The following is a 16,772-nucleotide window of genomic DNA, read 5'->3' as shown; positions in this document are numbered from 1 at the left end:
TCCATAACTGTACAAAAAGCTGGGGACACCCTGCTGAGAGAGAGGGAATTAATGTAAGGGGGCAGGAAAAAACCGAAGTTTTCCTTGATCAAACCTGTACTTCGTAGGGACGTTCTTATCCATTCTCACAGAATCACAGAATGGTTCAGGTTGGAAGAGACCACAGAGGCACATCTGCTCCAACCTCCCTGCTCAACCACTGTCATCCCAGAGCGTATTGCCTGGGATTGTGTTCAGACGGTTCTGGAGTATCTCCAGTGAGGGAGACTCCACAACCTCTCTGAGCAATCTATTCCAGGGCACTCACCCACAGAGTAAAGAAGTTCTTCCTCAAGTTCAAGTGAAACTTCCTGTGCATCAGTTTCTGCCCATTGCCTCCTGTCCTATTGCTTGATACTACCAATAAGAGCCTGGCTCTGTCCTCTTGGCACCCTCCCTTTAGATATTTATACAAAAATTCTGCAAGGTAATGCTCTGCAGAGATCACACCAGAGACCTTGCTCATAGTGGAGTTCTCTTGATGGGAGTAAATCAGAATTTGGAACATAAAGAAATCAAGAACCCCTCCCCTGTTGTTACTGTGCTTTCTCAGTCTAAGGACACCAGGAAGTCTCTGTTCCTTAAATCCCTGTTAGGTCAGAGCCAGCTTTCATAAATGCTTCTGTCAAGCCGATTTTGCAGAAAGGGCCTGAGCAGAGGGACAAGTATGGTACTCCAGCCACAGTGCTTTCCCTGGAGGCTGTGCCTATTGGACAGAGGCTGTGCCTTTTGGACCCCCTCTAGCCCCGTTTTCCAACACCAATCTACAAAGCCCAGGTAACAGCCTATGCTCAGAAGTTGATCCCCAAAGTCCTGACATCTCTCCTGATCACTCAGTGATGTTACAGGTGCCTGTTTTTATTCTCCAAAGCCTCCTCTTGAATTGTAGACTCCAGAGAAATGAGGTCAGACACCATAATGTGCACACAGGGTGTGGTGCTGGACCACAGGCTGCAGTGTGCCTCCACATTAGTGGTCTTGGAAGGGCCACTGCGCTTTGAGACTGTAGTGTCCATGCAATAGTTAACCCAAGTGCAGCCATGTGACCTTCAGGCCTGTGTTGTGCTGGGCATATCCCATGGTCACAGGATAAATTCAGCCAGCACAGTGCTAAAGGAGCCATGAGCAGCTCCCACATTGTACTGGCACCTCCGTGACTTTGCTTCTATCTAAAAGTGCAGCAAGAAGTCCTTATGCAAACATCCTTTCTGTTTGACAGTAGAAATAATAAAGTTGTTTTATTTTAAGAAAATTCTCTAATAGCTTGAATGACCACAGTGGGGTCCACAGACAGAGTCTTTGTGATGTGCCCTTATTAGAGACCCATTTGATGTGGCATTACACATCATTATGAAGTCTGAAATGCTGTAGGATAACAATTCTCTATTTCCTTACGGTGTTAACTCTAATAAATTGCATTTGAAATTATACTTTGCAGACAGAAACTGAATTCCTTTCTTGTACTGGGACCATAAGGACCAGCATGTTCTGGTGCGAAACAGGGAATGCTTTGTTGTGTTTTCTTTAATAACTTAACTCAGGAATAGTGTTCATCTTGTCTAAGTCCCACTCCAAGATGAAGTTGAAGAGTCATCACCAGAGGGACAGAAGTGGTGGAGGGAGTCTTGCAAGATGTGGGGAGATTAAATGAACTATAGAAAAAGCATAATTGAAGATAATGGAAAAGAAGCCATTCAAGTTACAGTGGGAATTTCTAGTATAAATTAAATAAAACTAGATTAAGATGGCAGCTTCTTTAGAACTTTTGTGCCTTTTGGATGCTTGGCCTGCAACTCTCACTTTTTGGTACTTTTGGGTCACTCAGAAAAATTAATCCGAACAGCCTCTTAGGCCTCTTCCAACAGGGCTTTCTAGCAGTGGCTTCCCTCTTTCCTTCAATCCTTGGTCTAGAAACATGAAAGGCACGAGTCTTCAGAGTTCTTGATATCAGTCCTCCACTGAATTAACAAAGGTCAACTGTCCAGTAGTCTTCAAAATAGGGCATTTCTTCGTTCAGGACTGAATATCCTTCTCCTATATTACAGCCCCATTGAAATGCCCTTGCTTGCAACCTCACCGCTGTGGAACCTGCTGGCAGCCAGACACTGTAAGAAACCTGTTAGCCATGGGAAATGGCAGAACAAAAGAAGGCTTACCAAGATTCTAGGCAATCTTTCTAACCATTTCAGTTGGACCAAAGATGTACTGTCAGAAAGAGAGAATTAAAAGTTCTTCTGGCATGGATACAGTGGTACTGCATCTCTTCTTAGAGAGCACTCTGCCCTGCATGCCTTGCTATATCTCTCTGATCCCTGACACTTTTACCTATCTACAACTGCATGTGATTGCCCAAAATGTGGGAAGCGTGCTCCAAGGAGCGTTTTTTTCCCTGAAATACAACTTCACAAAGACTAGAAATGGCAACAGTAAAGCTGATTTGACTTCTGTCAGCTAACTAGTTACCATCTCTCCAGCTCCCTCAAAGTCTGTAACAATTTCTTTGAGAAGACTGTCTTCTTAACAAAAGAAAAAGAATTTATGGGTCTCTGAAATATGCAGCTTTTTCAGGAGGAGAGAGTGTATAATGAAGTACCAAACCAGTATCTGTTTTTTACTTTTTTTTTTAATTCCAAAAAGTTAGAATTTTTGATCAGGGCTCATCCTTTGAAAATGTTTTGTAGGTCTCCCCTGTGATGAGCCAGATCTGAGATGACATGGAGGGTTTGATCGTATGATCATATGCTGCATATCTAAATAAATAAGTCCACTTGCTTTTAATGTATGTCCAGCTTTCAACTCCACTATTTTTGTACTTTTTAAGAAAGGCTTGTTTGCCTGGAGGCTCATTTATACTTTCCTCACTGGTATCAGGTTGCATAATAAAAGTTGTTACTTCTTGCTATATATCTGGCCTTGCCTTGAGCATATGAGAACTTGCAGTCATAATTCTGCATACAATTCATAGACTAGGAGCTGAGGAGCCACAAAATGTGATGTTCAGAGATTTTGGTGTGATAACATCTTAGCTATACTCAGATCTGTCACAGAGAACAGAACTTTTAGTCTGTGGTTATGAAAAAAATGAAGATATCAAGAAATTAAATTTCAGTAAAGAAAGGGGCCACATATAACAAAACGAAATAATATCCTTTATTGGGAACTCTTGTATCACCAAAACATTTGAAATAGGATATTTTTTCTAAGTATGCAATCAAAGTATCTTAAAAAATAGTAATAAAAAGAATTATACAGGAGAACATATCATTGTATTGATTTAATCTGCAACAACTTTTATGTGTTATTTTATCTTCTGTAAAGAAAAAATTACATTGCATTCAACGAATGCTGTAATACACTGTTTATGTACTTTCTAAATCTTGCCACATGAGTGCGCTGTCGAATAAAACCCATATACCATTCCTGCCTTAAATTAGAGGTAATACTCCTTTTCAATGTAACCAGTGTAGAACTCCTGGAGCAAAAAACAAACACTTTGGAAAACATATAAACAGAGGAGTTGTGTTTTACTATGTTCAGTATTAATAATAGGAGGTATGACATGCATATCAGAAAAAAATATTGTTCAGAATAAATAGACCTGATAAATATTCTAATTTCTCTCCATACATCTGAATTTGGTCTCCAATTTTTGTAAAATGTCATGGTAGAGATTTACATACATCCTAACCATAAAAAATAGTTGAAAGTCTGTCTACATGACCTTCTCAAAGACAGAATGTTACACTACATGAGCCCCTGTGCCTTCATGTTATCACGAAGATGTCAAGAAATTTACAATTATGGTGTTATCACAGTGTCTTAGGTGGTTACAGAAAAATGAAAACGGCAAGTGGATAAAAGTATACCGTGAGGAAGAAATGTGAAATGTGCTTAGGAAAGAACAGTATTCCATATACAGTTCACAGAGGACAAGATGATCTTGGAATAGAGACAACTATTAGACATGACCAATATCCTCCACCTCTGATGAAATTTTTGAGTGAGGGAGCACTAGCAGGTCATGGAGGTCACAATCAGGAATCTAAAGTTAAGGGAGTATTTCAGGCTGATCATAAAATATCCACAATTTCTACAGACGCCCAATGACAATGTAAATATTTATGGTGTATATTATTGATTTGGGCATTATTGTAAAGTTTTCATTGTATGCCCTATCCTGATACTTTGTCTTTACATTTGCTTTCAATCTGAAATGAATGTTATTACACTACAAAGAAATAGCTAGTGGCTACAAATATTACATAGAGTAAGATGAACTGCTAGGCAAAACCCAGCAGTTTAACTCCCTGAATTACTTGTGACTATTGTCTATATTTAACAACAGATTATATGTGCATTTTTTAGAGATTTATATACAATTCTTACAAAATGTGTAAAAAAATATTTTACTCAAAAGTTCTTAAATCCAAAGGCCCTCTAGCTCAAGTTGTTGTCTATTCTATAGACAAGGAGATATAGCATTTTTGTAAAAGAAGATATCACTGTTCCACCACTCTCAAAGAATCACTTAGGCTGGCAAAATCGTAGTATTCATACTAGGACACTGGAAGGTTGTGTCCTAACAGGTTAGAAGGTGCCTGTTTCAGCGTGTGACATGAAGAAAGATGGATGATCTCTGCAGCAGCAACACTGAACCAATGTTTAGGAAAAAGAGTAAAATTGCCTGTTTCTTTCTGTAAAGACCTGGACTTCCTGTGACTTGAAATCATATTCTCTGCTTCAAGAGTAGTAAAGAGGGATCAAAAGTACCTTCTGCCTTCAACCTTCTGTTTGGAGGAATGATCCTGAGAGATCAGAGAGCTGTGTGTAGATGAACTCTGTAGGATACCCAGAGACCTTGACCAGTAATGCTTGAGATTGGAGGCTGCAGGAGGCGTCACAGCAGGAACCAACATGATTATCTGCCCAACCATGCCAAATTAGCAGCAGGAACCTTCCTGCCCATGCCAGACCACAAGCAGAGGAGACAAGTTGAGACTTTGGAATGTGACGTGAGTGAATGATTGTGCCAGATAATCAAGTAGGGTAAAATGTCTAATCTCTTTGGTTCTGTAAAAAACTCCAGAGTTCAGATCCCTTGTGGGTTGCCATTTAGTCTGTTGCACCTGACAGCTGGAGACCTAGGACATACAGGCTGATAACTAGGTCCTTAGCCAAACTGAAAGGATAACTGTTGAGATCAGGATGCATTTTTTCATTCAGTAATTTATGTCAGTTGTCTGCTATTCAGGTGCTAGTGTTCACAAAACTGGAAAGATGTGTATTTTTTTCAACTAAGCTTCCTCCTTCCACACCCTTGCGAAATTTGGTCAAAATTATCCAGTGGGTTTAAAAGTGTTTGGAGAGGACACAGATAGCACAACTGCATAAGCCTCAGTCCCTTAGAAAATTGTCAGCAGGAGCTTAGTAATCTCCAACACTATTCATTTCCAGTCTGCTCTCTGTGATTGTGCAACACAGGAAAGGAAACCACAAAATTGTTTTATATGGACCTAATATTTTTTATGTGAAAGGTTTTGCAATTTTAATATATTATGACTAATTGCAAAGCTGAACCTTGTTTTTCTTTGTTGTAGTATTATAGAAATGCCAGTAATTTCCCTTTCCAGTTGCTGAAGAGTGGAGAGATAATACAAGGATATAATTTTAATAGCAAAGGGAGACTTTGAGAAAAGCTAGGTGTGGAGATTAAAAGTGCACAGAGAGTCAATGTTTAGATGACTAAAACATTTGTTCCATTCACTGCCAATTCACTGCCCTTTATAATCATGAACTCTAAAGACCATATTCTACAATATCTGACAAAACATATCATGGGCAAGGGCTAAAACTTTAGTCACCCAGATATGAATGTCTGTTTCTGATAGGGGAAAAGAGAACTTCTCCAATATGTTCACGTTATCAACAAGTCTGATTCTTGTTTTAGAGTGTTGTCAGAAAGTTGCGGGAATCTATCAATAAAATGTCATTAAAATGTAACAATCTTCAGTCTCATCCAACCACATTTCTTTTGTACTTCTGTTCTGATTCTACATTTAAAGAGAAAATACAATTCTTTCCAAGTAGGAGATATAGAAAAGTCAGAATAAGTAAATTAATCAATATAAAAATTAGTATTTCTTTAATATTGATTTCACAGAATCATAGTATAATTGAGGTTGAAACAGACCTTTGCATGTCTGTTGCCTCCATGCTCCAAGCAGGGATGACTAGAACTGCTTGCTCAGGGCCTTGTTCATTTGGGTTTTGAGTATCTTCAGTGATGGAGGCTCCACAACAATTTTGCATGTAATAAAGATATACTACTGTCGTCCAAGAAGATATCCTGACAGCCTCCTTATTTTCCTCTATTTGCAATTGAAGTACATGGCACCACAGGGTGTTAGAAACCTAGAACTGTAGAATATTCTGGGGACCCACAAGGATCATCAGGTCCAACTCTTAGCTGTGCACAAGATCACCCCAAGAGTCATGCTATGTGCCTGAGATTATCATCCATTAAACTCTGTTGGGCTTGGTGTTGTGATCCCTTCTCTGGGCAGCCTGTTCCAGTGCCTAACCACTCTCTGGGTGAAGAACCTTTTCCTAATATCCAATTTAAATCTCCCCTGGCACAACTTCATATGGTTCCCTGTCACTGGTCACCACAAAGAAGAGGTAAGTGCCTGTCCCTCTGCTTCCCCTCACCAGGAAGTTTTAGACTGCAATGAGGTCTCCCCTCAGTCTTTTCCAGGCTGAACAAATAAAGTGACCTCAGTCACTCCTTGTATGGCTTCCATATATTAGTGTGCAGTGGACCCCTTTTGCTGAACCCCTTCTGTGATCCTGTATGTCTCTAGCAAGTACAGGGAGGACTCTTCTGTGATCTCAAGTTCAAGAGGCATCATCCTCTTATTCCTGGAAGCACCAAAAATAATGTAACCCGTAATGAGTAAAAAGCATCTACAGTAATATTCAGTGTAAGAACTCGACTTTAAGTGTTAAAAAGTAGTAAAATGGCATCGAAGCAGAAGCAGTTTTCATTTATACAGCACCATTTTTCCCTTTTGTGTGTATGTTTTTAACCATAAGTTCCAAAAAAATTGTAGATTTTGCAGCAGTGGTCAGTTATAAGCATTATGTCATTAGACTTCTGTTGTACACCGAAACATGTGGAGGTTTAAATAAAAGCCTGATGTTCTGAGTAGAAGTCTTCACTGTACAGTAGAAGAGAATTATTTAACAACAGTTTGGAAGTCCTGGAAGCAATAGATAGGCTACAGTAGACTCCGTTTAGTCCTATATATGTCTTTGGCATGCCATGTTAACAGGATGCAAAACAAGATAAAGTTGGAAGTTAAATGCTTATGTTATAATGTTCTTAGAATACTAAAAAAATCAACGGTTTCCATGAAAAAAATGTCTTGATAGGTTACCATGTCAGTTTGTATCAGTAATAAAATATATTACTGCTAATTATATTCACTTTGGTATCTTCATGCCTTTGGGGGAGAAAGATTTCAATGTGAAGAAAAACAAGAACTTATAAAAATGTTAATATATATTCTGATACAATGAAAATGCAATCAATATTTTCTATTAGTAAGTCTCCAGATACTAGAATAGAAACCCTATATTCAAAACTAGAGCAAGTTTTTTTGACCTGACATCTCCTAAATCTGACGACCCTACCTTTCACATCTGTTTTAATGTGTTCAATCACTTTTACAAAAAATGCTTTGGATAGGCTTTCTTCACAGTATTACTACTTGTGATTAAACTTTTCCCCGGTGTAAATCTAACTATACACTGGAGTCAGAATTAGAAATTAGTTTTTTATATCTGATCTTTTTGTCTGGTGCAGTCCATTGGCTATGTTTCTGTTTTGTTCCAGCTTGAGATACTTTGAGTTAGGTTTCCTGCAAATTATTTGCAAATTAACTGGCTGATAAAATGCAGTTGCTGATATTTAATGCATGCTAAATATTATTCATGCAGTAGCATGTGGTACCAGAAAACTTTTTCTTCTTCTCTTTCCTGCAAATACTGACTTTTTGCAGACGAATATCTCAAACCAAAAAACAAACCAGCTTTAGGCAGTTGTTTCCTTTATTACTTTCCATACCAATATTTACACTAAAACTAATTTTTTAGTAGTTTTATTTATGTTTTTCTCTGTATCACTACTTTCTAGAGGCAGTTGGATTTCAAGATAATTTAATATGACATATTAATTTAATTTGATGAGAATTTTTAAGACTTGTCCAGTGATGGACTGAACCTAATGTTGCAACTGTAGGGATACAGTTAAAAGAAGGGAAGAGAAAGGGAGACATAGATGACAAAGAGCAGTGTGGGGAGGGCAGTGTTGAAGAGAGGCAGAGAATGGAAAATGCTTCCCAGTGGCCAGCCTAGAATTGAAGTGTGTGGGGCATCCCAGATGAGTGTCCTCCCCTGTTTTTTTCTCAAGTGGGTCAGGTGGCCTCCCTCATAGTACTTCTAACATGGTAACTTGGTATTTTTCTTGAGGATCTCCATAAAATCTGCTTTGCTTGTTCCTGCTTTTGATGCTGTTATTGCTGATGGGAGCAATAAAACAGTAAAATTTTAAATCAACTGTAAAGGTTAAGATGGAAGATCAGCTGCAGTGTGGATGCATCCTCAGTATTTCTATGGCCTAATCTAATAATTGGTTTAAGATAGTTTCTTTTTTTTTGTGGTACCTGATAGCATATGTTATTATTTAGCTCTTTTAGAGCCTTGCTGGTGTAGTGCATTATACATACAGTATGAACAGTATGGTCACACAGTTGCTTATTTAAAATAAGAAATTGTTCTGTACTGTGGCTATAAGGACAACAAACACCTCACTTAAACCTGGAATTTTACCTCATGGCCCATATGCAGCCTGCAAGCATGGTTCATGTGGTATGCAGTCTATGTCTTAAAACCTGGATCCATCTGCTCCCTACCAAAAAATGCAGCTGCCCCAGCATCTTTGGATTTTGACTCAGTATAGTCTCTGAACAACTGCATTAAAACAAATGAAAATGCTTTTGCTGCATCATACATTTTTCATTGTGTTTGTCCTTGTCATGGTTTAATCCAGCAGGTAGCTAAATAGCACACAGCTGCGCGCTCACTTCAACCACCACCCTTCTCCAACCCCCAGGATGGGGGAGAGAATTGAGGGGAAAAATAGTAAGATTGATGAGTTGAGATAAAGACAGTTTGATAGGACAGAAACAGCAGGGAACATAACAATATTTATACTAGTAATGGTAGAAGAATAGAATATATGAAACAAACGATGCACAGTGCAATTGCTCACCACCCACACCAACTGATGCTCAGCCAGTTCCCAAGCAGCAGCCCCCTGCCAGCATTTCCCTTAATTTATATACTGAGCATGATGCAATATGATATGAAATATCCTTGAGATACCTGGCATCAGCTGTCCCAGCTGCGTCTCCTCCCAGCTTTTTTTTTTGTGCCCCAGGCTCCTTGATAGTGTGGCAGCGTGAGAACCTAAAAAGTCCTTGGCTTGATGTAAACCCTGCTCAGCACTAAAACATCAGGGTGTTATCAACATTGTTCTTATCCTAAATCCATAACACAGCTATACACACTATACCAGCTACTAGGGCAAAAATTGTCTCAAACGAAACACACAACAGTATCCAACCAGAACAATATTCTATACCATTTAAGTAATGCTCTTTCCAATGCATCCTTTCCCATCTTTTGATACATACACACAGATATTATTCCTATATCATCCCTCTAAAATATTCATTGAGCCAATTTAGTCCATGACTTTGGGCTTCATTTGTCATAGTAGACTTTTAAGGCCGGAGAGATGGTATGTGATGTTGGATTTTTGCATGTTGAAACCAGTTCTGGTTCCATCACCACTGTTCTATCATTGCTGCACTTTGCCCAGTTTCTTCAAGACTCATTTTTCATTAAGCCGGGCAATTTTTACTGCAATACCATCGATATGGCATATAGCAACCCTAGAAGTGATGGCATACAATATTATACAGCAGTTAACATCACACGGTGCTGATCATTGCCTGTTCTCAGCCAGAATCAAATCCTTTTGAGATGTGCATCAGAGTTCCCCATCCTTCCACATTACCAATCAAGTACACCCAGATCCTTGAGTGAAAGCCACACCATGAATGGGTTTGCCTTTGCCCATGTTTATATTTCAGCCAAGGTTCTCCATACCACAGAGGCTTTACCCGCTTGGCCTGCTTGATTGCAGCATGTTTCACATCCATGGATAACCTGGGAGATTATGTCTATGGTAAGTCCAACCCTCGATCACAAGCCAATCTGTATGTTGCATCTCTTCCTTGATGGCCCGAGGTGCCATGGGCCCAGCAAGCCAGAAATAAGTCAGCCTTATGTTGCCAGTCCAAATCCACCTGAGACACTTCAATCCTAGCAGCCTGATCTCCCTGGTGGTTGTCCGAATGTTCTTCAGTGGCCTGACTTCTGGGTATGTGAGCATCTACATGACACACTTTTACAGCCAGGTTCTCTACCTGAGAAGCAATACCTCACCATAATTCAGTATCCCTGGAGGGTTTACCTCTGTGCTGCCAGTTGGTTGGTCTGTTTGCATTGCTGTAGCCACTTCCGAAGAGCATTTGCCACCATCCATGAATCAGTATAGAGGTAAAGTACTGGCAATTTGTCTCATTCAGCTATGTCTAAAGACAGATGGATAGTTTTATACTCTGTAAACTGACTCAATTCACCTTCAGCAGTGTCCTTCACCTCGTGTCCTTCAGCAGTTTCTGCAACTTGTCTTGTGGGACTCCAAAGAGCAGTGTTCCACCTTTGTTGTTTTCCTACAATATGACCCATTAGTGAGCAGGGCATATTGCTTTTCATTTTATGGCAGTTCATTGTACAGTGAAGCCTTTTCAGAACCTGACACTTTCTTTCCTGGCTATACCCTGAAATCTTTGCTGTCCGGCCAGTCCATATTTACTTCCAAAATTCCTGGATAACTGGTGTCTGCTATTCAAACTCATTGTGTGATCAGTACAACCCACTTACTCCACATAGCATCAATTGCATGGTATGTGTAAAGGGGATCGTCCCTTTGAACTTCCAGCCCAACACAGGAAGTTGTGGGTGCCAGAAGGAGCTGTGCTTCAGTATCAATCACTTCTGAAGCAGCTTGAACGCCTTCACATGCTGCCAATTATTTCTTTTTCAGTTGGAGTATAGCAGGCCTCTGATCCTCTGTATCCCCAACTCCAAAAGCTTAAGAGTATACCTCAAGTCTCCCCTAGTGCTTTCTGCCAGAGGCTCTAGGTAGGGCTATTCTCCCCAGCTGCATTATAGAGCACATTTTTTATGTCTTGCTCTGGCCCAAACGGCCTGAGGGCTACTGCATGAACTGTTTATGGTTTGATTTATTCAAAGGCTTGTTGTTTCTCGGGGCCCCCTTTGAAACTATTCTACTTCTGGGCTGACAATCAGACTGTAATTTGAAATGTACATTCTCCCTAAGTCCACAAAACCTAAAAACCTTGTGTTTGTTTCTTGTGGAGGCATTGTTGTTATCTTGTTAATTACATCCATTGAGGTATGATAATGTCTTTTTGCTATTTTTTTCCTAAAAACTGGATCTCCTGTGCAGGTCCCATGACCTTACTTTGTTTTATGGCAAAACCATATTTCAGAAGAATCTGGGCTATTTTCTTCCCCTTATCAAAACTGACTTCTGCTGTACTCATGGTATCATCAATGAATTGCACATGTTCCAGAGCTTCTCCCTGTTCCAGTGCAGTCTGGATCAGTCCATGGCAGATGGTAAGCCTGTGTTTCCACCTCTGAGGCACTCACTTCCAGGTTTTCTGGATGCCATTCCAGGTAGTGGAGGCAACTGTGGCAAAACTGTAGCCTGCACTCTGCCACTGAAAGAACGGAGAAAAATGTATTGGCAATGTTGATGGTGCCACCATGTTATGGTTTAGCTAAATTTCTCCATACCATCACGAGGTTTTGGAGAAGCACAGGGGGATAGCCCCTTTCCCCCCAGGGTGCAGGGAGGGAAGAGGGCTCCTGCTGGGAAATATGCTGTGAGAACTTAACAGAATAAAGCTGCTAACACAACAGAACCTGGTCCTCTTTGGTTCCTGGGACTGCTTCCCCTGGAGCCACCCCACTGCCACCTCAGTGCCATGTGGCACCTGCCAGACTCACAGTGTCTCTGCCCACAGCCACTGCTCCCGTGTGGCTGCTGCCACCACCATTGTTGCCGCTCACATAGCCACGACTCTGCCCTGGCTACAGCAGAACCACGGGACTGAACTGAGGCTGCGTTGCCACCTTGGCAGCACAAAAGTGAAAGAGTGATTTCGGGTGACGTGTTCTCTGTTATTGCTTGATCCTTGTTTTATCCTGTTTTGTTCTGTTTTTAGTAAAATTGCTATTAGTTTTCATACTCCACTCAAACGCCTCATAATTTCAATATTTTTTGTAATGTAGAGGGAGGAGTTTCTATTCCATCAGAGGTTCCATAAGCTGGCACACATTGTCAGTAAAACCACTTTGCTGCCTTGTACTGAATTTCCAGCATGGCTAATTCCCTCAGGTACCGGATACCTTTCTCCATGGTGGTATTCTTGCCTATATGATATATAACATCTTCCTTGAAGGGATAACTTTCATTCATGTCTGACAAGAGCAGTCTTCAGAGGCTGAGGGCCCATTTTCCAATCATTTCATCAATGCCCCCTTCCCTAGAAAATGAACCCAGCTGCTTAGCTTCCCTCTGCAGTAATTCCAGGTTACTGGCCCTGTCATCCCAGCATTGGAGTAGCCAGGTGAAAATGTGCTCAACTGGCTGGCAGGTGAAATCCTTTCACCTATCCAACACCTCACTCAGTGATAGGAATCATTGGGTGGTTCTTCCCCATTTTAGAGTTCTGACTCATCCTCAAGCAGTGGTCACCTATCTTCCTCCTCCGCTTCTGCTTCCAGTATTTCTTCTTGTGCACAGGGGCAGCTGATACTGGCACAGGTTAGTTCTCTGGTTCAGCTCTGTTGTCAGGCCTGGAGACCTTCCCTCCCCACCACTAGCACTGAGCACTGGTGAACAGGGCTTGGTCAGCCTGGGCCAGGCCCCAGCACATTGCAGTCATCTGGGTCTCTCTGGAATTACCAGGGTGACAGCTCACCTTTTCCAGATTTTCTGGATTCTGCACTTATTCAGAGGGGAAGTTCCAAAATGCTGGAGGTGCCCACTGTCCTAGGCACTTGGCCACACCATCCCACACACCCTGTCACTCATAACTATCCAGCCTTGGGGCAGATCTCTGGGTGATGTTCTTACGTAATTGTGTAAGCCTTACACAAGACCTGAAACACAATCATGCATCACAGCAATACAAACATGCTGGTTTGAACACGCTGAGGATGTGGAGACTTCCCAAGAGCTGTTGTAACTCCCCTGAAGGAGAAGGGGAGGATGGAGGAGGGTGTCTCCCCCATGGATAGGCTCTCTGAGGGGAGGAGGTGGATGGTGCAATTACAGGCCATTTCCAAGGTGTCTCCTGCCATGCAGACATGGTGGCAATGCCGGGTGCATGCATACCGCAATCCTGACAGCAAGAATTTCATCATATCACAAACCTGTGTTACAAAGTACAACAACATTATAACCTTAACCCCGAGGTGATAAATAGCACAACAGGGAACATACACAGCAAGTAAGATGTTACATAATGCAACTCTGAGAACACACACAACAACACTGAGATCAAATAAATCAGTGTTGTGAGCAGTGACTATTAAACCAATACTATGAATTGCTTATAAAAAAAAAGTTTTAACATGCTGTTAAAATGAGATAATGACTTCTGTCATTATCTCAACTCTTCCCACCCTTATGGGTTGGGTGCCAAAAGGGACTGTTGGGGATTAACCCAGCAGGCAGCTAAACACCACACAAGCCACTTGCTCACTGCCCCATCGGCACCCCAGGATGGGGAAGAGAATTTGGGGCAAAAAAAGTAAAATTCACCTGTTGAGATAAAGATAGTTTAAAAGATCAGAAAAAGAAGGGAAAATAAAAATAACTGTTATAAAATAATTAGAATATACAAAATAAATTATACACAATGCAGCTGCTAAGCAGCTGCTAACCCCCTGCTAACCGATGTCCAACCAATTCCCAAGCAGTGGCCCGCAGCCATCTTTTCCCCTAGTTTATGTTACTGAGCTTTGCACCATATAGTATGGAATATCCCTTTGGTCAGCCAGGGTCAGCTGTCCCAGCAGTATCTCCTCCCAGCTTCTTGTGCCCCCCAGCCTTCTCACAGATGGTGTGGTGTGAGGAAGAGAAAAGTCCTTGTCTTAGTGCTTAGCACTTCACACGACTTAGCAACAACTAGACACTAGTGTGTTATCAACACTGTTCTCACCCTAAATGTAAAACACAGCATTATACCACCTACCAGGGCTTAATGATCTAAAAAAGACTTTTCTTAAATCAAACGCAGGCAAAATATAGAACTTTCTTGTTATAGAGTAGAAATTACAGATAAAAGCAGTAGCTCCTTGATTTTAAGAAAACTCTGGAGGTAAAAAAAAAAAGTTACTGTCATTGTTTTCAGAGGAATTCCGCTATTTCAGTGGGGTAAATAAAAGTGTGTTTCACTTCTTTAGAAATGCAAGGCTGACTATGAAATGAATAGAGAGGACTCACCAATAAGTGAGCAAATGGTTAGGAACGCATATACGTAGATAGATAAAGCCAATTGAACATACTAAATTTGATAATGAAAGACCTAGTTACTATATGGGCTTCACGGGCAAAGAAATGTAGCACATCTGCTGTGACAAGTTCACTCATGTCACAAGCAGTCCAAGTATTGCCACTGATGCAGTGCCTGCAAAGCCCATTTGATAGCTGTGTAAACGTTTAAGCAGTTAGCTGGTCTTGAGCTCCCTGCAACAGAGAATACACTCCTACTTTTAATGTGGCTATATTACTATAAACCCATTATCTGCATGTGAATCAACCTTGAAAGAATAGCAACCTCAACAAATAGCAAGAACAACATTAGTTGTTCTCATAAAATGTGAGAATATAATTTATGAGTATACTCATGCATTGCTCAGAACTCCTGGCAAAAAATTTGCATGCAGTTCCAGGCTGGAAAGCTTCTGTGGTATGTTAAAGAAACAGACATTTAAAAGTTTGTTCTTACTGTTTCCAACACTCCTGGAATTCCAGGAGCAGTTAGAGCCATTAGAATGTTGATATAAATGAGACCATCTGGAGATCTAGAAGATTAGGTCCACGTCAGACTTTTCTTTTATTTGGAGGTTTGGCTTCCTGCCCTGTGTTCAGGCAATAAATTCACTGTAACAGAGCTGCTTCTAGCATTCTGTTGAGTAGAAGTGTCCCAGCAGAGAAAATAACAGGCAAAATAAGGTAAGCAAGAATGGAAGATTACAGCAGGATTAAACAGGCTTCAATTTAAGATTATATTATCAGACTGTTTGTTTAGTGATGAAATAGTGATTTTTTTTCAGTTGACTTTAAAATTTTCTTCTGAAATCTCTTTCTTCATCTAGTTTATATCTGGTTTTGGATATTCTTGTATTTAATTTATAGATTTTGCAATGTCTGATTTGAAAGAGACTATAACCTCATTATTTATTAGCTATAGGATGCCAAAAGTTCTTTTCAATCCCGATAAATTGGAACAAACCTGGAGGAGTTACTTATGATCTTTGCTAGCAGGACTAACAGCTGCAACCCAAGACCCTCAAGAAAAACAGTTCTGATCTTTTGATGTTCTTAGACATATCTTGTTATGAATATACCAATAAGCATGAAATAGTATTTGGAAGACACCACTGTGCGAATGTACTCCAAAATTTTAAATGTTGTTTTCATGTACTGAATTTGATTTAATTTGATGATCAGATGTGTCTTGGGGTTAAGTGAAAGAGAGAATGGTGGTTAAGAACACTAAGGGGGTAAGAGAGGCTATATAACAGATTTTCTTTGCTGCCTTCATATAAATGAATTTATATGGTCTGTGTAGTAGGAAAAAAATTAAGATTCCCTCTGCTTTTAGGGTGATCTTGTTGTCATTAGCCACAAATGTACTCACTTATATCTAGTTTCAGCAATTTAGAGAGTTTTAACTCCCTTGTACTTAGATGCAAAATGAAAAAAACAGATCCAAATTTCTAAAATAATGGTAGATAGACATGTCTACAGCCAAGAACAGTATCCAGATCTTCCTAGCCCTCTTCAAGCAGTATATACCTTACAGAAGAAAGAAAAAAACCTGAAGAAATAGGCATGAAAGCCATTAAAATAAAGAAATTGACATAGGGAGATATACACAGCATTAAAAACTATGACTAAATGAAAAAAGTGGGAGTAGATAACTATGGAAGAACATTTCATGAGAGGAAATGCTTATTGAAATAAGAATATTTATGTGTCATTTAGTCTTCAGGGACATGTGAGGCAATTCAAGCTGTGGAAGCTTCTGTTATTTATTGTAGAGATCTTTAATTGTTTTGTAGAGCTAACAGAGGTGAAGTTCTACTGTAGACTTTTCCATTTTCTACTTGTTTAAACAAGCCAAAATAATTAAACTTTAGAACAGTCCTTCAGAACTTCAAGGTTACCATCCATCATTCATCACAGAAAGTTTCCTAAGAATTTTTCCACTTCCTAA

This window comes from Pipra filicauda, unplaced genomic scaffold (genome assembly GCF_003945595.2).
Source record: "Pipra filicauda isolate LSUMZ 115617 unplaced genomic scaffold, ASM394559v2 scaffold35_size7292922_pilon, whole genome shotgun sequence".
Taxonomy (NCBI): domain Eukaryota; kingdom Metazoa; phylum Chordata; class Aves; order Passeriformes; family Pipridae; genus Pipra; species Pipra filicauda.
Note: the sequence above shows the minus strand (reverse complement) of the source record.